This window comes from Pleurodeles waltl, chromosome 5 (assembly GCF_031143425.1).
Source record: "Pleurodeles waltl isolate 20211129_DDA chromosome 5, aPleWal1.hap1.20221129, whole genome shotgun sequence".
NCBI lineage: Eukaryota > Metazoa > Chordata > Amphibia > Caudata > Salamandridae > Pleurodeles > Pleurodeles waltl.
This window is the reverse complement of record NC_090444.1, coordinates 1,348,060,563-1,348,085,843: the sequence shown is the minus strand read 5'-3', so window position 1 is coordinate 1,348,085,843 and position 25,281 is coordinate 1,348,060,563. Positions and strand designations below refer to the sequence as shown.

The following is a 25,281-nucleotide window of genomic DNA, read 5'->3' as shown; positions in this document are numbered from 1 at the left end:
TTCCAATGTGAACACGCTTTGTTCAACGCACCAAAACCAGTTAAGCAGAAAACTAAAACCAAACATATTAAAATGAAGCATTAAGTTGCATATCCACCCACTGCCACCATGAGCACTCCTCTCAAATGAAGCAGTTTAGGTAAAAAACACTTAGCTGATGCTTGTGAATTTGTCCAATGGTAGGTTTGTAGTAACCATGTCGAGCTTGAGGCAATGTCACAGTCGCTGACACTAAACTGCCTGCTTATGTTGTAAATAAAGAATTCTTGAAGCCTTGCAAGATAATCCTGTGTTTACTTAAGTGCACAAACTCAACATTGTTCTGTTCTCCACCAGTCAGTGAGTAACTGTCGGCAGACAGAACTCCCTCACACAGTCACATATACAATGGAACTTTTTTCTTAAAGAACATTTAATTTACAGTAAAAGGAGATCCCAACAGTTTTCTCCAAAACATGGTTTTGGTCTTCTTCAAGCAGGAACAAATCTTTTCCAAGATTTAACCCACATCTGTGTTCCCCTGGGTCTTCTAACTGTTGGGAAATCAGCCTTGTGCAGGGTTTTTTTAAAGTGTCTAAGCAGAGATCTACACACAAGACACAAATGTATTTGACGGGGGGGGGGGAGTGAACGTCCAAGAGGGATGTCTTTGTACTTGGGGCTGGGTTCAGCCGGCACTCAGAGAAACTGACCAACTCCATAAATGTTTGAAAACTAGAGACCAAGGGAAATCTAGGAAAATGTGGTTTGCATGAATCCTAACGGATTTGATTGCACAGGCTCCAGCCCAAATATCAAAGTAGAAGTAAAACAAAATCACAATGACTTGACTTTTCGGTGACAGAAAACTCCAGACCTTCTGGAAAATGGCCAATGTCCAACGATCAATGTTCCCACACTTATGCTAATAAAAGTAGTACCTCACATTTGTGGGTGTGCCTATTGCACGGGACAGTACTAGTTCAAAATTGTGACCATGTGAAAATGCCATTTACACTTTATTGACTTGATATAGACACAGTTTTGATCTGTTCCTGTCCCTTACAATAAGCCCACCCACAAAGATGAAGTACTGTTTTTATTAAGTAAAGTTATGGGGATGCAGGGTAGTGTGAGTTATACCGTTCCCCACAAATTCCAAAATGGTCCATTATAGAAATATGAAAAAATTATGTTTCTTAAACAAAGGTTTATCACTTGCAGGGCATTCTGGGTAACAAAACCTGGTGGCATTCATGCAAGCTACACGACCCAGGACTTCCCTGATGTTTAGATTTAATAAATGTATGGGCTTGGTAAGGTTACTTAGGTGCATGCTGACCTCAGGCCAAAACACCTCAGTAACAGGCATCCCAAAAGCCAACCCATTTGCAAGCTTGCTTCTTGCGCTTCCACGGTCATGTTCTTTGCCTTCCCTGTTCCAGGAGATAGACTCAATCACACATGTGGGGTACTGAATTAATCAAAAGTGTGGTAATGCAGGTAGGTATGACATTAGCTTTTATCTTTCGGTATTATTTATTTTTTGTTGGCTCTCTATTTCACATCAGTGACCACAAAAACACTTTGAAAAACATTCTTCAGAATACTCTGGTATCATGGTTAATCTAGTATTCAAAGAGGTATAAATGTTCCTATCCCTAAACTCACAATCTTGGATACATTTCTAAAACACATAGCTGAGTCACCCTCAATTGATATACATAACATTTTTCATTATCAAGACAACTGTGTGTCTGTGCCCCAGAAAAGACGCAAATGCGCTTTGAATTTTTCATCAGGATAATTTAAATCCAAACAGTGTCTGTCTCCTTGCTGAGTCACAACACAGTGTCTGTGTCCCTGAAAGGAGCCAGATGCTGTTTTTATGTTTGATTTGTCTCAGAATTTTTTTACTGTGTCTGGTTCATTGCTGAGGCACAGAATTATGTGTCTCTGATGCATAAAAGAGCCATACACTGTTTGAATCGTATCTGTGTACAGAAAAGCATTGAGAGAGGAAGGAATTGTGTTTCTGTACCCAAGCAAGGAGCCAGACACTGTATTTTTGCTTGCATGAGTAGAAATCAAAAGTGTTCTTTGCTGGGGCACAGAACTTTATACCAAAAAGGAGCCACACATTATTTGGATTTTCTCTTAAGCTAAAAATACAAACTCCATCTTGCTTCTTGCTGGGACACAGATTTGTGTGTCTATGCCCCAGAAAGTCATCAAAGAGCAGAAGGTACAGAATAAGCCATTCCATCACAGCTACGTTTTAGTACCGTTACTTCGCAGGTCAGTTACTGTAAAAATGTTTAACTGCATTTAAATTTTAAAAAACACATGTACATTTATTTGCATGCCAACAAAGACAGGCATATAGATACATACGTCAATATGTACACATATATTGAGACTTATTGTTATACACGTTTTAAGGCTAGGTGCATTTAAAGTGTAAACATAGTTTAAATTACATTTATTTAACGCATAAATTTAAAATTACTTTAAAGTTTAATGTTCATTTATTTAAAATAATTTAAATTCTACCATAGCATTGGTGTTTAAAGTTAATGTATGCTTTTACAATTAACATACATATATTTATATAAACATGTATATGTATTATGTACATTACACTAATTTCTATAATTACTATTTCAAATAAAATATTGAAATTAAAATCATTTCAAAATTTCACATACAAGATGAAGGTGTCGCTATAGTTAGGAATTGTAATAATATCTTACATTATTATAACAAAAAACATCGAAATAAACCGAAAACCCAAAAGGTAAGGGATGTTATAGTTGGGTGAAAATATGGGATAAAACATACTGTTGTAAATGAATAAAACCACAGAAATTCACCCGTTATAGTAATCTCAAGTAACTATAACCTGCACCCCCGCCTTGTACAGTGTTGTTATCAAAGATGTAATCAGAGATGCTATCAATGAAGACATGGAACAGGATATAAGTGTTGTAATATGCAAGGGTAGAAGTAGTGCATGGTGAGGGCAACGTTATAGTTCCTTTAGTGCACTAGTTGCAATTACTTGAGATAAAAACAGGAGTTGCACAAGGATCCCACCTCTACTGTTTCAAGATAAACTTGAAATTACTATTAAATTTTATCAACAGTTTTAAACTCACCTGCTCCAACTATGGAGGCGACACATAGATACACTTCAAACTATAAAACCCCAAAGACATAGAAACATCAAAACTTAGCATCAGCCTCATAGCTATAGCAAGGAAGGTGCACACTTCAAAAAGGAAATATTGACCTATTGTTAATGAAAAAAATATAACCCTATATCTTTCCGGCAATGTGAACTGAGACCCCTGTCAAAAATAGTACACACAGATCTATTAGTGGCATGGGACCATAATTTATTCAAGCAAAAATAACAACATGCTTCCAACCCATGAACTTACTTTCCACACTGGCACAGTCCTTAATAATTCCTGCTTACAGATAGAAAATCGTTGGTGGCATTACTTTCCCCATTCAAGCAGAAAAACTAAAGAATTACCAAGCTGAAAAGATTAGAGCCACTGAACATCATTTAGAGTTCAGAAGAAGATGTGGTTACTCTCAATGTAATCAAACCAAGAATCCACACGTTCTTCTTCCTGACTACAGACAGACACCTTCCAGGGCCCTCTAGGATCAATGAAGTACTAAATTAAAAGAATCCCTTTACATGAAGGTGGAGCTTGGCTGCCGACAACAATGGCCGCCTAAATCCAGAGCTCCTGATAGCTGCGGCCTGTAGGAGAGCCTATGGCGTCCTTATGGGTGGCATCCCATCCCCTCTGCCTGTCTGCCATGCACCTCCCCATCCAGCATGGGGCCAGACACCCTCAGAGGCTTTCATGGGGGCCCCACAGATTGCAAGGCCGATGGACCCCGCCAGATGCAGCCTCTGTGACTGTGCTCTGGGAAGTAAGGCCACACAGGGGGCGCCTTGCTCGCTTTGAGGCTTGCTTGTTGGATGGTGGGTCATTAGTTGTGTGGCCTGCACAAGTAATGTGTCCACACTCAACCACTAGTGGGAGCCAAACACTCCATAGCAGAGCTTGACTCTCATAGGGTAGCGTTGCAGAGCAGTCCAAGGCTTACTCAAGGGAGGTGGTGTGGGCTAGTAATCCCCATTCACGAGCCCACAGGAATAACACTGAATAAATGTTTGTCCAGTCTGTGCTTTTGATTTTGGTAAAGTAAAAGTACATTACACACACACACACAAACACACACACACACTTCTCAATACTACGCAACAATTTACAAATACACACAAGTTGATGGAATTACTTTTGGATGACATTGCGCAATCATTCTAGTCTCTCCAAAGAGAAGATATAAATCAACAATCTACATGACAGAACATTCACTTGTAGTCTAATGCAATATTTGACTGTAATGTGGGAGGGAGATCACCTGAAAGTGGCAATAAAGTACACCTACTACCAGCATGGTCTACGCAAACTACCCACACCCTTTAAGGGTGTGGGCCAAAGTTCACCCTAATCTACATTGAAATATTCACCATAAAAAATGATTCACAGTTGACACATTCCCTAAAGGACATCACTTGGTTGTTAATCAGAATGTAATACCTTCTCTCACCCCTAAAGGCTGTCTTTACATTTTAAACCATTTTAGCTATCGTCCCTAAAGGACTTCATTACTGTAAAAACAGCTGTAATTACAACCTTCTACCCCTGGAGGGTATTCACCATTATAACAATCCTGTTGTTCTCCCTATTTGGGTCACAAGAACAGCAGCCATGATCTTTGCCCCAAGAGGGAGCTGTTCCTCCACCCTGAAACAAAAGTTTCAGCTGGGGCTTACTTAAAAACACATTGGAACCCTTGCGGGGTTATCATTTTCAAGTCCCACACAACCTAGGGTGAGGACACAAAACATTTGTTTTGGGGTGGAGTGGGGGGGAAAATGAGCTGCTCCTGCAGCTTCCCCTATCCATTGGCTTTCCGTTCCCATCTTCCGGGGGCCATAACAAGCTGAGAAAAGGCCAAAAACGTTGTGCCAGGCAAGACATTATGCGGTGCTCCCTCTGGAGCATGCATATTTTATTAGGGGCTCACCCGCTGCGCCGGGGAGAGACGTTTAGCCTTTCTTTTTAGTTTCTTATACGTGGATCCTTGTGCCGTGTCCTGCTTGCCGAGACACCCATCTGGTGGAATGCCAGCATTTGTATTGGGGCCACTGCACCTAAATGGACTGCATGGTGGCAGGTTGGCATCAAAATGCTCTCCCAAATACCAGATAATGGCTCCCTTAAGTCCTTTGCACCGTCAGGGACAAATTCCACCTGCCTCCACGTCAATACTGGCAGTACCTGCAGCATTGTCAGTGTCCTTACAGTCGTCTGGGGGCACCTTCGTGGGACCTGGGGTCCTCCCCTATTGTTGCCTACATATGGGTATGGGGCTGCTACCTTGGGTTGATTTCAGATCTGTACACTCTTGATAAGTCAAAAATACTCCCTTCCCTAGTCGCACCAACTGCGTACTTCATGGCAGGCGACCCAGCAAATGGAATGTGATGTGGAGGACCGGGCGATATCCTGGACAGCGGTGTGCAGGAGTCCAGGATGAAATTTTGCCTCTTCAAAATGGAGCAGGATTGGTACTGGACACCCTCCAAATTGGAGCATGCTGGCCTCCTACACCGCTCGGGCTGCGGGTGATGCAACCTCATGGGCTGCGATGTTCCACACAAACTGTACGACTGTCCGGACGTCCAAGGAATGTGGGCAGAGGGGAAGGCCATGCTGGGCCAGACCCTACCCCTCCTCATTCACCCGACACAGAACTTTTGCATGACTTAACAAATGTCCCCCAGATGATACACCATGAGCGCTGGTTCTTTGTCATGGCTCTAACCTCAGTAAAGTTGTGCATCCCTTGGCATTGATGCTCCTCACACATACCCACACATGCAGAATGGCTGGCAGAAATGATTACGGTAGTGTCCTATGAGAGGATCATTTACATGCCTTCTGACAACATCTGAACATCTGTCAGCAGGTGTGAACCCCATTACTAACTGATGATGCACGATTGGGCTGGGAGCGATGGGGAGTACGCTGTGCCCTGTACCGCAATGAGGGCAGCCTTTGTCATCCTCCCATAGAGCTCTGCTGGGTGCATCACCTCCCTGCATGCACGCTACCGGGGGCTCCCCTCTTTCCTTTCCCTCCCTGTCTTCTCACTCCTCTCCCCACTCCTGCTCCCTCCCTCCCCTGTACCCCCCCCCCCCAGGCCACTTCCTTCCTCTGTTTAGTGGCTCTTTGAAGTTGAAGTACTGAGATATTGGATGGATTGTTTCCCAAAGGCAGTATCTGCTGTTTTCTGCATTTTACAGGACATTGGGCCATATGTACGAACACTTTTTCCCACAGGCACAGAATGGGTAAAAACCTTTGCTACATCTGGCCCATTGTATTATATTGCTTGGCTGAGACTGTGTGCTGCTCCTTTTATGTTTAAAATCTAAAGACTACTAAAAAAAAGAATAATTTTACAAACAATCCCTAATACCAAAGAGAACCATGTGTCCTTAGAAGCTTACTGCCCATGCATCTGTTACAAATACTTGAACGAATGATCAATGCAAATCCCAGAGATTGCTCACTCCTCAAAACCTCACCCGACAAAACTAAAAAAAACCACTATCCAGATATACCCCATAACTCAGTACCCCATATTAAACACACATTGGCAAAGTCAATAGGTTTTAGTGTTGTCCACAAGCTTTTTAGCAGTTCTTTGTTTTGTCGTGGCTTTTTCACAACTTTTTTTATGAGGAAGCTACTGGCTGTTACACACACACACACCACCCTCCCCCCCCCCCACACACACACACTGAACACCCCAAAAGGAATTTACAATAGCACTGGCAGAAGACAGAAACTGATAAAGTGTGGAATGTGGCCTGTGCTCACATCTGGTAGAAAAGTCCTGCTTTCACCACAGGTTTTAAACACAAAAGCAACACTATAGTCAATATAAAATAAAAACAAAAACACTGGCAATGAAGGAAACCATTGTTCATTATCAAGGAGCCAAATGCATCCATTCAAACTCGAGTTAACCAGTGTCTGAAGTAGGCTGACATCCCATTGCCCCTTGCTGTATGCTATAGTGGGCAGAAGCTAAATGTGAATGACAACAACAGACCAACAGATAAAGAAGAGCAGCTGAAAGTCCCTTTAAGTATATTATTATACACATAATTTTAGAAAAACCAATATCTTGGTTAATTTCAGACCTAAAAAGAAGAACAAACTTAAACAAAATCAATAATGTTCAATATCTAAGTAAAAAAGGGACCAACTGTATCAACACCATCAAGAGCCAAAACGAACAACCTAAGACGAAACAACGTATATCACCTGTCCACAGATAATCAACTTTCAACCTTTCTTCTGTTTCTAATTCTTTAGATAGCACTGTATCTCAATATTCCACAACACCATGCATAGAAATGTACCTGATTAACAGCTAGGGATGGTTTGAGGTTTCTCTCTACCACCTATTTGAATTATACTCGTCTTAAACTTCAGGCTCTCCCTGCCTTAGTGCCTCTAAGTGCACCCTACTTTATCACAAGCCTGCTGCCTTACTCTCTTCTGTACTTCACTAAATTTACCATACCCCTCCTTACATATAATAAACTCTCCTTCTGAGTAACCACTTCTACAATACCTAACCTAGCTACTCATCCCACTCCCATAAATCACAATGTATCCTTCTGTGTAACCTCTCCTTACAATCTCACAATATGTAACTCCTCCACACAATTTACTTAACTCATGTTTTTTTCTACTTACATGAACTCACTGTAATAATTCACACCTCTCGTTACCTTAACTCGCCACTAGAATCTAGAGTAAATGTTTTTCTTTTCTCACAGCACAAGCCTCACTCAATAACCAACAAATTTACAATAATTAATAACCACTGGGTTAACCATTATCATTGGCTAATGGAGTAGTGTGGTACCCGCCATAAAGAGCTTCAATGCCTCGACAGAGGTAGTAACCGCTACATAAATGCGGTTCGTATTAATTAGGGATCATCATCAGTACATAGTTTAAATATACTTTACATTGTAAATATGGGAACGCACTTTAAAATGCATTCTTGGGCTGCCTTGGTTATCCCTGACAGATAATTAAAGCAGACAAAGGCTGCAAGTTCCTATCAAACAACAACACAGATGAGTTTATATAAAGTTCTATTTAAGTTTCATGGCCGTGTCTTTGCAGAATCTTAAAAAGCGAACAAATGGCTATGGTTCTTTGGGGAAGGCGGTAACGCTAATTACAATGGGCCTGGGAAACCGTATATCTCCGTCTGCTGGAGAACCTGCTTGTCCAAGTTAGTAGAATTCCACGTTGGTTTTTTTTCTGCAGGCTCCCTTCATCAGCCCCACAGTCCACTAGGTGGGTTTCACTCTACATGTTGGTCTGTCCCTCTACACTTAAAAAATAGCGTCAGTGTGCTACGCTGGTAAGATTAGTTTACAGGAACTACGACCCGGTGCCTCCATGCCACTAGGGCTCAACTTTCCGTAGGCTTTAGCCTTGCAAGTTATTCTGGTCACCTGTGCTAGTCCTAGTCGTAAAATGTAACCAATAGTACAACTCCCAGAATGATCCAACCTACTAAATTAATTTTTTGGAAAGTACAATAGGTACTGGCAGAATAGAGCCATCTGTGAAACCTATCTGCAGTGCTTCTCTGTTGCCTTAGCTCCCCCTAGCTTCCTTGTATTACATTCAGCGGCACAGACCAGAACTCATAAGCGTGAAGGTTAAAGTATCCCCCAGACCCCTACTTACAAAGGTTGTCTGTGTAAAGAGTGTGTTGTCCGTTATCGGCCTTTTTGTTTAATGAATAAAAATTTTTCGGCAAAGTCGGTATTTCCGGGTCGCACGACAGCCAATCCCGTATCCGAATATTCTCTTGGATGCCAGGGAGTGGGAGTGACTCGTGATGATTCGGATGAGTTAGGAGTGGAGGACTGTCAGCTGGTCAGCCAATCCTGGTGCGCTGCACAGAATCTGACGTGCTGATTGGCTGTGGAATCCGCACGTCTTCTGGGCATAGTTACACTCTACCAGCTGTTCCTGTTTGGCGGGCGCACAGTTGATCGGTGCTGCCTAAGTTTATTGGCGAATGATTTTAAGCAAGGCAATCAGTGCAGTAACTTTTTAGCCGGTCGGTGATAGCTGGGCACTCCCTCCCGGGTCCAGTAGGGCTTACAGCCCACGTTTCTGGTTTGGAAGGAGTGGGAGGGAGGCGGTGCAGGATGGTAACCGCAGCAGCAGCCAGCGTGGCATTCGGAAGGCAGGCTAATTCCGTGTGGGATGTGGTCTAACTCTGGTCACATGGTGCCCGTAAGTGCCGGTCACCATAGCTACCACGTTTTCAGATAGTATATGTGTGACATTACAGTATTTCCAGTCAGGGGCGCAAGTAGACTTGATCTTCGATTTAGGGTGGGACGTTCATTGGTCAATGGAACTGCTAACGCGTCCATCTATGTCAATTTATACACATCAGGACTCGTTTTAGGTCGATGAATCTTTGGGCCCAGTGGTGAGTCTCCGTGAAACGAGATTACCAATTATTAAATCAATAGTATTATAAAAGTTAGCATCAGAATATATTTCACAATAACCATTAATGAACCTTCGGCGCATTCATTAGTTCTCAGACTCAAATAACCACAACTTGAAGGAAGATTTTGTGAATTTATTCCCTATTGATTACAATCTAATAATAAACGAGCTAGTTTCAAAACCAAGAAGCATAAGAGCATAATCACAAAATGGCAACTACAATAAGCTTTCAATGATGCGATGATCAGGAACATAAGATAGATATGTTAGCAAAGAATAGATCATGGTACATAATAATTCATAAGATATCAGTTCAGCATAGCTATGTGTCAGTCACGTCAGTTCCGTCAGTCAAATGAACACCTCATCTAACCTCAAATTAGCATTAGCATGTTGGACTTCATGCAAAACAATTTAGAATATCAATTTGGAAAAACATCTAACTAAGATACCTAATTAAACATACAGCAGTTGGTACCTAGAAAGAAAGGCAAAAAGAATCCGTTAGCATTATAATTACCCTCCTCGCGATAGGTCAGCATTCAGGATCAGTCTTCGTCTTCAGGACATCAGTTGAGTCACCGTCAGTCTATCTAAGTTGGAAGCAAGGAACACTTTCACTTAAGGGGAAAGTTAAAGGACAATCTATGGACAAGGTTATTTTCTAAGTCTCAAGTCATCAAAAAGAGTGACAGAGTTTCTGGATGCAATCAATATCATCCCCTGCCTAATGTGTCTCGTCTCTCGTGTCATGGGTTTTTATCCCCTTTTCCGTGATACATTCCCCCAAAACCCTATTGGTTAGTAACTACACCCCATCATTGGTAACCAACCAAATTATACATTAAGTAATGCATTTGTTATTTTACGATATCAGTTTGTCTTCTAATTGGTCTTCATAATCAACATTTTCGTAGGTGGCATATCCGGGGTTACTTCACCATTTTGGCACACGTCTCAGGTCAAGAGTTCTCTTCTCCTCGCTTTAATGTCCTTGGAAGTATCTATGTTTGTTTCAAATCCCACAATTTTAAACTAGAAGCTACTAGCATGCGGATGGGAAGATTCCTCGATGTTTCTAACAAATGCAGAAAAGAACAATAGCTGGGTCATGGTCGTTTGCAAGTCCGCACACTGGAGAAGCAGAAAAATACGCTTTTAAATGAGAGTTACACAGCTAGTTCGCGACTCATGCTAACTTAAGATATACGAGTTCTAATGAATACAGTTTTAATCGTGGTAATACATATAATTTAAAGATTATTTTCTGCTATTCAGCATTAGTGTTCACAAACTAATACATCTTCACACTTATTAATACATTTCAGTTTATTAATTTGCATTATCAAATGTAAGCATTTCACGTCTATAAAATATAATATTTAAACTACGCTCTCTCAATACCAACAGGTGCGGCTCCTCCACAACGGCTGAGGAGCATCGCTCCATTGGCTAAGAGCAAGCAGCGGATAAATAAAACAATATTTGAATATCGTTTCATTTTTCTGTTGCTGGCTCAGCCAGCCAGGGGTGGGCTCAGGCGGTGGGAGGCGGGGTGAAGACTTGTGTGCATGCATGTTTGGACGGTCTAAGATGGCTGGAGAAAGTGCACAGGCCCCAGGGTTGTGTCTGAGTGTCAGTCACTGCAGCTCAGGCCAATCCTGACACTGCTTACATGCAATGCTTAGCATGTAAGCAGCGCCAGGATTGCTGGGGAGCCTAGAAAGGAGGATGAACGAGGCAGCAGGTGTGAACGGCGGCGGCAAAAGGTATTTTTTTGGTGGTTGTTTTTTATTTATTCCTCCCGTTGCCCCCCTGCCCTTCCCCTTGATATCTGCGGCGGCAGCCGCCACTGGATCCCAAATTACTAAAGTCAAGGTTTTCCACTTCATGCAGGTTTCCTTGTGGTACAAACAAGTGAGTCAGCTCCTTGGAGGCATTGTCAGCTCCAGGATGCTGGTTACTGACAGGCCACAGGCACTCTTCACACTGCATCAAGTGGAGGGACAACATGTTCTAGTACAAACAGACAATTTATTGACTGTGCTTATGGGCTCCGATAAGGAGGACCTCAATCAAGTTTTCTCTGTCTAATAGCCCTAACGTTAAAGGCATGGGTGGAACTGCTTCTTCTCTCCTTAAGAGTTTTTCACAGCAGAGATATGACAGATGAAGAGAATAAGCAGGAGACCTCCATTCTCCCAAGACCCGTCCGTATGTCCATCCATCTTCAGGACATTACGCTGAAGGTTAAGGGGATCTTTTGTAAACCTATTTGCTTCCCCTAAACATACCTAGCTACCAGGGGTGTAGGAGACACTAAATTTCTGGGGGTGACACGGACAGCCTTGCAGACTTTTCATTGACGCTATAGAAAGGGCCCGTCGCCTGAAAGCCGCATGCTTCGATAAATGCATACCATTGCATATTTGTGAAGCGAAATAGCAAGAAAGGATGACATGTTGCCACAGACTGTAATTATGCTTTATTGTTAATTACATTCTGGAAAGTAATTAGAAAATATGTGAAAAACATGAAGATGGCATCTTCAGGCACCAGGGAAACAAGGGTAGGAGTGAAAGAGCTAGCCAGTGGTAAAGTGCTTATACTCTCTCCTTTAAGTATGGTAAAATTGACTTACATCAAATTGCCACATTTAATTCATTTATATGTGCCTAGAAAAGTGTTACTATATTTCCCCAGGGCCTGTAAATTAAATGCTATCATTGGGCCAGAAGCACTTATTGTGACATCCGCTTAAGCAGCCTTTTAAAACATATCTCATGCCTGCCATACAAGTCTGTAGGGCAGTTTTAAACTGCCATTTAAGCCTGGTAAAATAAACCTTTTGCCTGGCCTAAACCTTCATTTATAATGCAGAGTAGGTGCTAAATGGCCAATAGGGCAGGATGCAGTGTATTTAAAAAGCTGACCATGTGCTTTCAAGTTTTACATCGCCTAGTAGTGAAAAACTCAAATTTATTTTCCACTACTGCAGGGCCTGCCTCTCCCATAGTATAACATTGGGTTACCTTGTTACATATACTAAGTGATAACCCTCAATTGGGAACAGGAACGAAGGTCAAGTTTGGTGTCTAAAGAATTGTACTTTAAACCCCTCTTTAATGGTGAAGTTGGAGTTTAAGTCACAATTCTGAAAATGCCACTTTTAGAAAGCTGACATATTCTTGTACTAACTATTTGGTGCCTACAGCCTGTGTCCTGGGTCACAGGACTGGGTGTTGTTGGTAGTTGGCCTTTGTGTATTCCCCCAGACTGTGAAACAAAGGTGGGTTAGGTGTTGGCAGGGATGAAGGAGCAGAGCTGTTCCCCTGCCCAATTACATTTCAAAGGAGCTGTTTCAACACATTCACAAATAACTTGACACCAGTCTATTGTGACCCCAGAACCCTTGGAGCCAGGGTAGGATGAACAGAGGAAATTACAGAACCAGAAGTGGGGGAAATATAGTGATTTCTCCCACTTCAAAGGCTGCCACTGGGTATAAATATTGGACCCTCAGACCAGCTCTTCAGTACACTCCTGGACCTGTGGAAGACTACAGAAGGACAGCCTTGTACTTCAGTGGACTGCTCTGCTGCTTGAGGCTCGCCTTGTTTCTCAGAGGACAATCCTGCTGCTTCAGATTTGTTTTGTTTCTTGGAGGAATGCCCTGCTGCTACTGGAGGGCTGCTCGGCTGCTTGAGGCCTGCCTTTTTCTGCAGAGGATGTCCCTGTTGCTTGAGGCCTGCCTTGTTCTTTGGAGGACTGCCCTGCTTATATAGGCCTACTTTTCTGCTTGAAACAGAGAGGACTATCTCCTTGAACCCAGCACTACCAGAGTGACGCCAATGGTCAGGTAGCTGACCTTCTGTTCTGAGCTACAGAGACACAACTAGCTTCGGGGACCTCCCTGCAACTGTCCAGCTGACCTGCTGCAATTGGCCTTGCCTGAACCTGCAACTGGACATGTCTGGATCTGCAACTGGACCTGGCTGAGGCCTGTTGGCCTTTGCTGGACTGAGCTCCTGATCACCAAGAGGTGCCTCCCCGGGTCCTGGACCCTTGGTTGCCATTAGTTGAGCTCCCCCAGTGAAATCCTAAGCTTTGAACTCTGTGCGCAGGACTTTGAAAAGGTAACCTTTTCAGCTGGACTAACCTCGTCCCTGTATCTGGCCTGCTGTCCATTGTGGCCGGCCTGAACTTGTGACTTTGTCCTGGTCTAGTCACCAGATGCCCACAGTTAAGAGCTTTCTACATCTTGGTGCTATTTTTACTTAAACCTCTAAAATAGCATATCTCTGATTCTACTGATTGGAGGTTTGTCATCTTGGTCTCATTTTATTTATTAAAGATCACTCTATTTTCTTACTTGTGTTGAGTTTTCACTTTATTACTGTTTGTATGCTGCATAAATACATAACACAGTGCCTCTAAGTTACTCCTGGCTGCTTTTATGCCAGGCCATCAGAGGGTTAAGCACAGGTTAATTTAGTAACTTTTGTGATTCACCCTGGCCAGGATTGTGGTTGTTGCTTGAGGTGGGTTTTCACTGCACTCAGTCAAAAACTCAAGTTTTTACTGTGTCAATCATTTAGTAATACCTCACGTCTCTAGGAGAGGCTTAACAATCTGCCTGACAAGTATGATACAACTTAGAAACAATGCTATTAAAAATTTAAAAAAGACCTTTACCAGACCCCGATTTGGCAACTCACTGGAATAACAGGCAGAACCACTCTCCTAAATGTGGTCCTTTGTGTAAGTTTTAGTCAAAGAACTATTAGATTTCTAATCCCAGCTTCTTCTTTTCAATAAAAGTATGGTGTAATAACCACTTCGTTAAAATCTGTACAGGGCTCCCAGCAGTGCCATTTGTCCATGAAGGCAATCTCTGGGCTTTTTTATCAGAACCCACCCCACCATACCTGCAGTGCTGTGGGCAATGTAGGGCCAGAAAAATTAGTATTATTCAATGCCTCCCTGTTGGAAAACTGTGAGCCCATGGTCAATTATATTTTCATAATCTTAGCGTACTTTAGCATTGCGCAGGGCAGAGAGGAGTGTTGGGGATATTACTACATAGAGTTGAAGTGTATTGCTTGCTCTCCTGTGGTTGGAAGGGGGACGCTGAGGCACTGTATGCCCACACAAAATATACAGCACATTAAAAAAGCTTTAAACTTTTGCTGTCTAATCTGCAGGAAGAATTAGTGCAGATGGATGCCATGAGTGTAGAGTGCTCACAAAACGAATAGCTGACGATACAGACAAACATGACATGAAATGTGCCTTCTGTATGAGATGCTCACAAAATGCAACATAGCACAGTAACTAAAGATGCTTTCCCACATCAACAGGAGAGAGTAGACCATATCTACTACGGTAGGACATGGTCATGTCTTTCTCTGCACGTACCACATTTGGCAGACTTGTGGCAGTGCACACAGCCACACACTTGTGTGTGTGATGTCAAGCAAAGGTTTTTGGAGTGCAAGGGTACTGTTCTGTACAAAATCTATGCTTCAACATAGTTTAATATTTTTATCACTGTGTGCTTTAAAAGTGCTGTACATGTGTAAAGTTTACAAAGTTTAGAGAGAAGAAAACTTTACTTATTCCTTAGGCCCGTCTCAAGGAGGTTAATTTTTGACACAAAATCCAATCTTCCTTTTTTAAGGAAATAGGGCTTTGCCCCAAAACCTATGGATGGTTACATGGGAATGCAACCACATGGAAAGTAACCTTTCTGCAAAGTAGTGCTTTGCTCTACTTTGCGTTATGCTTGGCACCTGGACACCTAGCCTGCCACTTGCCTGTGGCATCGAGTTCCTGTTTGTTCCATACTGATCAAGTGACACTGCAGCTGCCTGGGTTTTCCCCAATCACCATTCCTCCTGGCAACAGAAGCACCACCCACCCCAGGACCTACTTAATGCAGGCCCCAGCACGATCACATCAGTAGGAAGCTGAACAAAATCTCCGAGACCCTCTGGGCGGACACCTTCAACACCTCCAACCCCACTACCACCACCAGCTTCGAACAGGGAGTGAAAAACTTCAACACCTGGATCACTAATCAAGAGCAACATCCAGAGAAAATCCTCCAAAAAGGCCAGCTAGTACAATCAGGAACTCGGAACAGAGAAAGGAGACAGCAACAAGCTGAAGAGGAGATGTAGCGCCAGCAAGGACACTCCCAACAGAGCACAGAGTTAAAGACCTCCCTCAACAGCAACCACCCCCTGCGGAGAGCAATTAAGAAGACAGCCCTTGCTACATGCATCAAAACAGCGCCAACATTGTTAAGGAATTCTCCAACCTGGCTGCCAGCGAAAACATAACACCCTCACAGGAGCTGTGCGACAACCTCACCCACTTTTTCCATGACAAGATCGCAACCATATACAGGAACTTTGAATCCCAAACCACACCTACGGACTTCCTTGACAGATACGCCACCACCGTATCTGACACAAACCACATAATGACCATCTGAACATACTCTCCATCCAGGACATCACCTACACTATGAAATGCATCCACTCTGGAGCTCCCACAGACCCATGCCCGCACCATATCTTCAACTTTGGAAACCAAAGGATCAGCCAGGAACACACCATCCTGCTCAGCACCTCTATCACCACCTCAACAATTCCCAAAACCTGGAAACATGCCAAAATGAGACCACTACTCAAAAAACCCCTGCCAATTCCAGCGAACCCAAAAACTACCTGCCAATCTCCCTGCTTTCATTCCCAGCGAAGGTACTGGAAAAGATCATCAACAAGCAGCTCATGACATACCTGGAGCAGGACCAGCTACTCTATGCCTCCCTATACGGCTTCCACAGCAATCACAGCACTGAAACTGCCCTGATTGCAGCCACCGATGACAAACCAAACCATCTTCGACTGAGGAGAAACATCAGCTTTGATCCTTCTTGACCTCTCAGTAGTCTTCGACACCGTATCCCATCACATTCTGTTAAAAAGACTTCACCACATCGGCATCCAAGGGGACGCGCTCAGATGGATCACCTCCTTCCTCACTGGGAAAATAAAGAATATCCACCTCCCACCTTTCACCTCTCAATCAATCAGTTTTGTAAAGCGTGGCTACTCACCCGTAAGGGTCTCAAAGGAGCTGGGGGAAAGGGAGGGGCCTCATCTAAAGAGCCCTGTCTTGAGGTTATTTTTGAAGATGGTGAGTGACGGGCTTTGTCTGAGGTGCAGGGGGAAGTTGTTCCAGCTCTTCGCTGCAGTGTAGGTAAAAGATCGTCCTCAGGCGGTGGTTTTGTGAATGCGAGAGACAGTGGCCAGGGTCATCTGGGTGGAGCGGAGGGATCTGGCGGGGGTTTGGAAGGAGATGCTGTGGTTTACGTAGGCTGGTCCTGCGTAGCGTATGGCCATGTACATGTGGGTGAGAAGCTTGAAGGTGGGTCGCTTCTCGACCGGTAGCCAGTGGAGGGTCCTCAGGTGTTGGGAGATGTGTTCTCTGTGAGGAAGGTACAGAATGAGTCTGGCGACCGCGTTCTAGATGCATTGAAGTTTTTTGAAGTTCCTAGTTGAGGTGCTGGCGAAGAGGGCGTTGCCATGGTCGAGCTTGCTCGTGACTAAGGTGTGGGCAACTGTACTGCAACAGTCTGCTGGGATCCAGAGTTTGCGGAGTGTGTGCCAGCAGGAGTAGGTGACAGAGTTAACCTGGCAGATCGTGGATAGGGAGGAGTCAAGGATGATTCCTAAGTTGCGGGCATACTCGGTCGGTGCAGGGGGGGGATGCTGAGGGATGTGGGCCACCAGGAGTCATCCCAAGCTGAGGTGGCATTTCCGAAGATGATGAGCTCAGTCTTGTCGGAGTTGAGCTTGAGGCAGCTTTCTCTCATCCAGGTGGCGACGACTTCCATTCCTGCGTGAAAGTTCCTTTTGGCAGCGTCCGGGTCTTTGGTGAGGGAAATGATAAGTTGTATGTCATCGGCATATGACATGATGTTCATTCTGTGGCTTCTGACGATGGCAGCAAGAGTGGCCATGTATACGTTGAACAGTGTGGGACTCAGTGAGGATCCCTGGGGGACTCCGCAGTTGACTCCTGTGGGTCTGGGGGTGTAGGGCGGGAGTCTGACCCTCTGATTCCTCCCAGAGAGAAAGGACTGGATCCATTCCAGGGTTCTTCCTCGGATTCCTATGTCATGGAGTCTGGTGCGCAAAGTGCTGTGGGAGACCGTGTCGAAAGCTGCTGAGAGTTCGAGGAGGTTGAGTGCTGTGGTGTGGCCGCGGTCTAGGAGTAATTGGATGTTGTCAGTGGCTGGCAGGAGTGCTGTCTCCGTGCTGTGATTTCTGCAGAGGCCCGGACTGGGAGCTGTCCAGGGAGGGGTTGGCCTCGATAAAATTCCGTAGTTGTGCTTGGATTGCTTTCTCCAGTACTTTGGCGGAGTAGGGTAGCAGTGAGACGGGCTGGAAATTCGTTAGTTCTGATGGGTCTGCCAAAGGTTTCTTCAAGAGAGGGCGTATTTTGATGTGTTTCCAGTCCACAGGGAAGGTGTCCGTGGTGATGGAGCAGTTGATTGTGTTACGAAGCTCGGGGCGATTGATCCACTGGCTTTGATGTATATGTGGTGCAGGCAGGGTTCCGAGGGGGCTCCGGAGTGGGTGCTGTTCATGATGTTGACCGTTTCCTCTGTGGTGAGCATGGACCAGTCGTGGATAGTCTGGGCAGGTTCTATGAACCCAAGGAGATAACCTGCGGTGTCCCCCAGGGGTCTTCCCTCAGCACCATGCTCTTCAACGCATGTATGACCCCGCTGGCCAACATTGTTAGATCCCACGGTCTCCCCAAATTTCCTAAGCAAGAAACACCAAGCTCATCCTCTCACTCACCAATGACCCCTCCACAACGAGAACTAACTTCCACAGATGTATGACAAGCATCGCTGACTGGATCAAGAACAACTGTCTGCTGCTGAACATAGACAAGATGAAAGTACTGATCTTTAGCAACAGCAGCAACACCTGGAATGACTCCTGGTGGCCATCAGACCCAGGACCCGCACCCACTCCCTCCGACCACACCAGAAACCTTGGAATCATCATTGACAACAAGCTCACCATGAAATCACAGATCAACACCATCTCCTCCGACTGTTTCCTCGCTTTGCGCATGCTACATAAGACCCTGAAGTGTCTACCCCTACACACAAGATGCAACATGACACAGTCCCTCATCACCAGCCGACTGGACTACGACAATGCCCCTATGTAGGAATTGCCGCACAACTCCTAGAGAACATACAGCACACCACAGGCAGACTCATCCTCGGCCTTTCCTGACGAACCCACATCACACCTCACCTCAGGCAACTCTGCTGGGTCCTCCTACAGAAGAAATGCCAATACAAGCTGGTGACCCGCGTACATTAACCACTGCCTGAACTTCTACCAACTGTCAAGAAGAATACACTCTGCCTCCCTTTCACTTGCCCATACTCCCCACATCTACCGAAGCAGAAGTGGAGAACGCTCCTATCACATCGCAACAAAAACCTGGAACGTCCCCCCCCCACGCACCTCTAGACCATTACCTCAGTTCAGGAATTCCGAATGGCCCTCAAGACCTCGCTGTTCAAATAAGCCTTCGGGACCTGCAAGCACTTGGATACCCTAACGGGTGGTTAGCCATGCTTTATAAATCCTGATTGATTGATTGACTGATTGATTAGGTAACTTTGCAATGCAAATCAGGGTGTGTGTTGGAAAGTAAATTCCAGCATAACACTTAGTTTGTGTCACTTTTTTTGTGGCACAAACCTAGTGAAAAAGTTTAGTACATTTCCCCTTGAGTCTTTCTTCATACTTTCAGTCTGTCTTATACTGTGTACAGTCAGTAATACAATTTGAAATTGTCCTACATATATTGCTTTCACTCCCAGGCTTGGACCTCATAGATCTATAATCACACAGGCCCCCAGCGCACCAGCCGGTTATACATACAGATATCTGTAGTAATCATATTAACCTAGAGGTGTAGAAGTGGACCAGCCACTGATAGCTCAACCAGGCTTGAGCGTGAAGCATGGCCCAAATCGGGTTCCAGTTGGAACCTCGAGCCCATAACGAGAAAAGCTTTCATGTGGCTTCTGCCTGCCACCCTCGCTCTACCCTCATGCACAGAAGGTAATAAGAAAACCTTAACATTTAAGGTAAAAAAGAGACAAATACCAATTTAGTGCTGATTTGTACAAAATGAAACCAGAAAACCTGGATTAATCTTGGCTTCCCCGCTTAACCAAATTGTGTGATCTTAGGCACTAGTTTTATTTTACCCATCTTCTTTTTCTTCAGTATTGCTACAAAATGTCCTTCAAATACATTAGTTCAGGGTACCAGCTGTACAAAAGCTATTGTGTTTCATTTAACAGACATAGGTGGTCATTCTGACCCTGGCGGTCTTTGACCGCCAGGGCGGAGGACCGCGGGAGCACCGCCGACAGGCCGGCGGTGCTCCAATGGGGATTCCGACCGCGGCGGTAAAGCCGCGGTCGGACCGGCACCACTGGCGGGGTCCCGCCAGTGTACCGCGGCCCCATTGAATCCTCCGCGGCGGCGCAGCTTGCTGCACCGCCGCGGGGATTCCGACCCCCCCTACCGCCATCCAGATCCCGGCGGTCGGACCGCCGAGATCCGGATGGCGGTAGGGGGGGTCGCGGGGCCCCTGGGGGCCCCTGCAGTGCCCATGCCACTGGCATGGGCATTGCAGGGGCCCCCGTAAGAGGGCCCCTACATGTATTTCACTGTCTGCTGCGCAGACAGTGAAATACGCGACGGGTGCAACTGCACCCGTCGCACAGCTTCCACTCCGCCGGCTCGATTCTGAGCCGGCTTCATCGTGGAAGCCTCTTTCCCGCTGGGCTGGCTGGCGGTCTGAAGGCGACCGCCCGCCAGCCCAGCGGGAAAGTCAGAATTACCGCCGCGGTCTTTCGACCGCGGAACGGTAACCTGACGGCGGGACTTTGGCGGGCGGCCTCCGCCGCCCGCCAAGGTCAGAATGAGGGCCATAATGTTGCTCTATTTATAAGAATGTGGATTTCATAAAGGATTCACATAACATGACACCTATCTGGAAAGAAATGGTTCTAAGTTTATGTTTGAAAACAATCACTTAATAAATACTTCTCGTTGTAGTGCTATAACATGACATATTGATGTCAAAACTTCCACATGTTAATGAAATTCTGAATTTCTGAAGAGAATTTATCGTGTTTTAAGTTATGTTTGGTGGGATTTTCATGGCAAACATTTTCAGGGCTCAGCTGGTGTACAAGCTCTAAGAGCCAAGCCTGGGCTCAGCTCTGACTCTGATTGGCCTGGTAATTTGTTGGCTCGCCCATATCCATGTTAACCAACTGAGCTTTACTCTCATAGCAATGCATTTCTCACGGATTAGTTTATCTTGCATATATTTTATTCTTTAAGGTGTCTGCAATTATATTTTAAATGCAGGTATTGCCATAGTCAGGGCCACTGGGAACGAATATGTGGCAGGAATGACCTTGTTATGTTACAGTACCGACTAAATTATGCAGCAGTAAAAAGCAAATTATTCTGCATAATGTGGCACTTTTTCTGATGGTATTACTTCTATATATTATCATTTGTATACATCCTAACACTGTATGGGCAAAGGTTTCATCGAATTAGTACCAATGTAATGCTCAATATGATATGAAGGCTACCAGTCTTCAGAGGTACAAACTTAGGGGCAGATTTAAGAAAAGTGGTGCTGCACCTAGTGCAGGGTCACTTTTCTTGCGCCCCCCTAACGCCACCATGTGTGCGCCGTATCTAAGATACGGCGCACCATGGCGGTAGTCAGGGGTACTAGCATCCTAATTTTTTTACGCTAGTCCAGCGCTTAGCAGGATTAGCGTAAAAAATTATGACGATAATCCTGCAAAGCACCCAGAGGCCCATTGAAAACAATGGGAGCCTCTCTCTAACACCTTCTCTTAGCAGGTGTTAAAAATGCCACTAAAAATGACGCAAAGAAATCTCTTAGATTTCTTTGCTTGATTTTTTCAGCTCCCTTGGCACCGGAACACCCCCCTTGCATACATTATGCCTGGGGCAGGCATAATGTGGCAAAAGGGGTTACAAAGTGGCGCAACGCAAGCATTGCGCCACTTTGTAAATATGGAGTGGCGTTTTTGGCCTTCCAACGCCATTTTAGCGTCGGAAAAATGACACTAATGTGGGGTTGGAATGGCGCTATGCCCTCTTAAATCTGGGACCTAGTGCTTCAAGCAGGTAAAAGGCCTTTACATACACCCCAGAGCATCTTCAGTAGACGGAAAATGTGACATGCACTTTACAGTGCAACTGGGCCTGTAGGACCAACAGTACACTTTGCTGAAGGCAACAATTCACTGGAATGAGAAGAGAGGATGAACTTGGAGTGCTGGGCCGTTAAATAAAATCATTTATAGAATTTGATGACAGAATATAACTTTTCATTAAAGATTCTGTTTAAATGACGTAATAAATGGCTTCAAGGCACTAAGATTTAAAAAAAAAAAAAGTTATTAACATTGCTATTCTATCACAAATATTTTGTAACAGTTCCTTGGCACTCACAAGAGTTAGCAAAGCCTCATAGAAATGCCCATATAATACACTGTAACAGGCTTGCTCATTTATATTTAAAGGAAACTTGCACAACCTTTCTTTTGTAGTAGTTTAATGTGTGACAATGTGCTACTGCAGTGTATTTGTCAATGGGTAAAAGATATGCTAATGGCGCCATTTACCCCAGTTTACCTGTCCACCTTAGAAGTGGGCTGGAGAGAGAGGGAAACCTGCAGGTGACACAAGAAGCAATTAAATGAAAACACAGACTCCTCTACTTTTAAAGGCTTTTGAATGACCTGTGAAGTGCTAGAATCCAGTACACAGATCAGATAAGACTCCTCTGTGTCATGGAAGCTGCAGCAGCCAGGGCTGCAGCGCAGCAGGCGGGTGGAGCAAGGGATCTGAGCACTTGTAGAGCAATAGGCGTTGCGTGCTTGGATTCGGGAAAAGAGATGTGCAGCATTTAAGTCAGGAGCCCATTTAAACTTCATTTGTTTTTCAGTTTCTATGCTTAAAGTGCACTGAAAAATGAACAGAGTTTAAATTGGGACTGCAGCGCTGTCTCTTTTTAAACTTTAGGGTTGTTTATCCCCCTCGTCCCCCACCACCTGTGTCCCTCCATCTACACAATCTGGGGGGGACTAATCTCCCACATCCCCCACACTTCCTAAACCCATGCTAGCTATCCATGTTCTGCTCACATAATCCCACCCAACTGGCTTGGAATGTGGATGCATCTAGTCTTCCCTTCCCCTTGTCATCTACTGTATGCATTTTCTCCTTTACTGCTGATCCCTCAGATACTTCTTTGGATCGAGACAAAGCAGCAGATTTTGTCTAGTAGTTCATTCTGGCTTCGCAGGTCCCAGTTCTCCTTTTTGTTCTTTCAGTTTAGAAACTCCCTGATTCCCTTTCTCCTCAGTTCCCAGGTGTGTTTTCCAGTAGGGTGTCTGACTCTCCCTCTACCAGCATGGAGGTTGAAATAATTGGTTTGCAGAACAGCAGACTTGTAAGACATCTTGACAAGCTCTTTACAACCAGAAATGTAGATGCCCTTCCACCTTAAAACATTATTATATACACTGGAAATCTTTTCAACATTGGTGTACTATTCAGTCTCTCCTCTATTCAATGTAAACTTCTTTCTGTAATACTATTTTGCGTGGAGGGTTTTTAGGAGAATCTTGCAATCTCCACCTTAATAATACTTGGGCCAGTTGGGGTGAAGAGGAGGTTCTAGTTTTTCACGTCTTGAAGTTTTTTTTTTGGCTTGTTGTATATCTAGGCTTTCTTCTCCTTCTTTGTTCTTGCCTGTGGTCTTAGAAGCACTGTGGTTCTCCTCTTTTGAACCTTTATTTTCCGTTGATCTTAGATTCCTGACAGTGGAGTTTGTTTTTCTGGATTTCAATGTCTTCAGCTCGTCTGATTGGTGAGCTGCTTTTTTCTATTGTGCAGACCTCCCTTGAAAATCCTTTAGGATGGTATTGTGTTTTGTTCAGATCTTGACGTTCTCCCCAAGGTAACAACATTAACTCATCTGGATAAGAAGATTGTTTTGTCCGTCTTTTTCTCTCTCTTTTGGTTGAGCGTTTTTATGGCTCTGGCTCAAACTAAGAGAAAACGATGCCAGAGAATGCAGAACTTCTAGTTTGAGTAATGAATTCATTAAGGCTATTCCCAGATACCAAATATAAGGCATACAAATATATGAAAATAAACATATAACTCAAATGAAGTAAAACGTGTATATACAAGAATATTGTAGTAACAGCAGTTAAGCAATCACATAAAGAAATGTGCCATGCAGCAACAATGATCAGGGATGTGGAATTCCTATCCCAGACATCTTGTTTGGGGTCAAGGGCAACAAGTTTTTATGTTTACTTTGTCCTTGGGACAAGTAGGTCCAAGCCTCTGCAGCACAAACCCTTTGGCTGCCTGTTTACAGAGAGTGGAACTCTCTGCAGTTGAGGTAATGTGTTTCCAAAAGGTAATGCTGTTTGAACTTGTATTTATGGTTCATTATTTGAAAGCCTTCATTATTAGGGTGAGTGCTGTAAATAAATGTTTTAAGGTCACACTTCACTACTGACGTTGGTTCCAGTACAAAAAAAAAAAAAAACGTGTATACACATGTTTGAAAAGTTTAGGCTGTGAGGCTAAGTATAATGCTCCCAGAATGCTCTCTGATTAGATGCAAATGAAGTGTCATTTAGTAAAATGTTTTGATGCATGCTAGTATTTCCCAAAAACATTTCTAATGGAAAATCACTGTAACCATTTTCAACACGATTATGGAAAGCATGAAAATAAACAAACACTGACAAAGCCAACTGATCTGACATATTTGTATAAGTCTTTTAGTTTCATCAATGCGTGTCTTGTTTTGACATGGCTTTTGTAACACTTTATTATTCTGGGAGCTACCAGGCCCTCAACATTGTAACAAACACTGTCAAAAAAAAAAAAAAACGTTTTTGAACTCTAAAAGCACACGTTGCCACCAGTGGCATAACAAAGGCCCCGCAGCCGCCCTCCAGGGGGCCCCTTCAGCACAGCATCTACCCTAAGTGAGTCTGGAGAGGGGGCTCCTCCATGTTCTTTGCAATGGGGCACCCTCCAGTTTCGTTACGTCACTGATTGCCACTGTAGTTCCTGACACTGAACAAAACTACTTTGTGTGCCAATATGCTCCTTGTGGAAGAGCAGAATGCGATCACTCACAGTAAAGCCAGCCAAAAGAGAGAGAAATAGAAGTTTAATAAAAACAAAATGTCTTTGTTAACACCAGACCTAATTAGGGACCAAGACCCACATGTAGGTAGCTTTTTGCATGTCGCAAACAGCGACTTTCGCTGTTTGCGACGTGCAAAAAGCACATTGCGATGCACAAACCCAGTTTTGCGATTCGGTAACCTGGTTACCGAATCGCAAAACGGGTTTGCGACTCGTAATTAGGAAGGGGTGTTCCCTTCCTAATTGCGACTCGCAGTGCAATGTAGGATTGTTTTGCG

General features: G+C 44.2%; 1 protein-coding gene across 2 annotated transcripts in view; it reads right to left on the bottom strand.

The window, feature by feature from the left end:
• PGM3 (phosphoglucomutase 3) overlaps positions 1-9,379 on the bottom strand; it is a 328,635-nt gene extending 319,256 nt beyond the window's left edge. Inside the window, exon 1 of one of the 2 annotated variants that reach the window (XM_069235611.1) lies at positions 8,862-9,379. The gene's annotated coding sequence lies outside the window, so the exon portion shown is untranslated. The remainder of the gene's footprint in view (positions 1-8,861) is intronic. The other variant, XM_069235610.1, reaches the window with a different exon arrangement.
• Positions 9,380-25,281: the final 15,902 nt, after the last annotated feature.